This window comes from Cicer arietinum, chromosome 4 (genome assembly GCF_000331145.2).
Source record: "Cicer arietinum cultivar CDC Frontier isolate Library 1 chromosome 4, Cicar.CDCFrontier_v2.0, whole genome shotgun sequence".
Classification (NCBI taxonomy): domain Eukaryota; kingdom Viridiplantae; phylum Streptophyta; class Magnoliopsida; order Fabales; family Fabaceae; genus Cicer; species Cicer arietinum.
The window spans coordinates 53014815-53017011 of record NC_021163.2 but is presented as its reverse complement, the minus strand read 5'-3'; the positions used below and the strand labels follow the sequence as shown (position 1 = coordinate 53017011).

At 33.2% G+C, this 2197-nt stretch overlaps 1 non-coding gene across 1 annotated transcript; it reads left to right on the top strand.

Moving 5' to 3' along the window:
• The first annotated feature begins 412 nt into the window (after positions 1 to 412).
• On the top strand, positions 413 to 542 carry LOC113783994 (small nucleolar RNA SNORA69). The gene has a single exon (XR_003470045.1). It is a non-coding gene; the product is annotated as a small nucleolar RNA SNORA69 (small nucleolar RNA).
• The last annotated feature ends 1655 nt before the right edge of the window (positions 543 to 2197 follow it).

Below are 2197 nucleotides of genomic sequence, written 5' to 3'. Positions count from 1 at the left end.
ACACCCATATATGAAATTATGGGTGTGCATTTTACATCGCTTTTTTGAGAAAGCGCTGTAATATGCACACCCATATATGAAATTATGGGTGTGCATTTTACATCGCTTTTTTGAGAAAGCGCTGTAATATGCACACCCATATATGAAATTATGGGTGTGCATTTTACATCGCTTTTTTGAGAAAGCGCTGTAATATGCACACCCATATATGAAATTATGGGTGTGCATTTTACATCGCTTTTTTGAGAAAGCGCTGTAATATGCACACCCATATATGAAATTATGGGTGTGCATTTTACATCGCTTTTTTGAGAAAGCGCTGTAATATGCACACCCATATATGAAATTATGGGTGTGCATTTTACATCGCTTTTTTGAGAAAGCGCTGTAATATGCACACCCATATATGAAATTATGGGTGTGCATTTTACAGCGCTTTTTTGAGAAAGCGCTGTAATATGCACACCCATATATGAAATTATGGGTGTGCATTTTACAGCGCTTTTTTGAGAAAGCGCTGTAATATGCACACCTATATATGAAATTATGGGTGGGCATATTACAGCGCTTTTCTGAGAAAGCGCTGTAATATGCCAACCCATATATGAGTTATGGGTGTGCATTTTAGAGCGCTTTTTTGAGAAAGCGTTGTAAAATGCACACCCATAACTCATATAATGGGGTGCATATTACAGCGCTTTTTTGAAGAAGCGCTGTAAAATGTGCATAACAAGCGCGCGTTGTATTTACATGTTTTATAGCGCTTTTTTAAAAGCGCTGTTGTATCATTTACAGCGCTCGTTTCAACAGCGCTTATTTTTTTGAAAAAGCGCTGTAAATGGCTTAAAAAAAGCGCTGTAAAATCCGTTTTTTCGCGTAGTGGTTGAAAACAGGAATGTTCTTGTGAACTAAGAATGATCTTCAAATTTTCCTTGAGATGAGTTGACTTTTATTATGATCTTGAAAGTTGTCTGAAGTGATCCATGTCTTGGATCACGTGTGCAGGTCTGTCTTGAAAGTACAACAATAGTGTACTTTCCAGCCTGTCAGTTTTGTACTTGCACTTGCTTAACTTGGATAATGACCTTGCTTTATGTATTTTGTGAAGCAAAGTGTTTTGCCTTCGAATACTGGAGTGATTCTTGCTAGTATTTATCCTCGTATATTTCTGGTGAAGTCATGTAACAATTTATTAGTTTTAGTGACAACAATAAATTAATAAATACAGTACTTGAGACAACGTATCCAATTTTTTTTAAAGGAGGAGTAGTAGATGGACGCACAGTAGAGGAGATGAGGGTTCGCATAGTAGAGGAGATGGGGGCTCGTAGGGTTAGGACAATGTATTAAATTTATTTTAAATTTGTTTTTATTTATTTAAAGTAAATGATTTTTATTTAAAGTAAATAATTTTTATTTAAAGTAAATGATTTTTATTTAAAGTAAATGATTTTACAGCGCTTGTATAATAAACGCTCTAATAGGTCCCTTAATTATGTGAAAACGCAAGTCTTTTACAGCGCTTTAAAAGCTATGTAACATAAGGTGGGAGCGCTATATTTTACAACGTTTGTGTTTAAAGTGCTCCAAAAGCACTGTAAAAGCCTTGTAAACATTATGTGCAAGCGCTATGTGAGCCTATATGACCCTACAACATCGCTTGTCAAAAAAGCGTTGTTGTATCCTCCATTATTTTTAAAATATTAATACAACATCACTTGTATTTAATAAGCGCTACAAAAGGCGCGCTATATAACGTCATTTTTGGCGTAGTATATCCTTGTATATTTCTGATGAAGTTATGGATCTAATCTTTTATATAGGAATCTGATCATTCTATGATAATCTATATATGTGGAGAACATTCTTCGTTTTCCTGAAATCTATCAAAAACGTTCTTCGTTTAACTGAATTAGCTTACTTTATTTTAATATGATCTACATTGTAATGTTTGGTACCTAATCTTGTTTAACACACTCAAATACACATGTTAAATACCAAAATATTTAAAATCATAATTAGAAGTCTTAATTAATATTTGTTTAATTATCATCAAAACATTAATTTGGAATTTTGTCTCAACATCATTTGATCATTTCGGTTGATTCTAACAAAAATCCATTTTGAGGGGTATTATAAGAATTTTTATTCTTAAATAATATTAATGGATTTTGTCATCATTGTGGAAATCTCATTT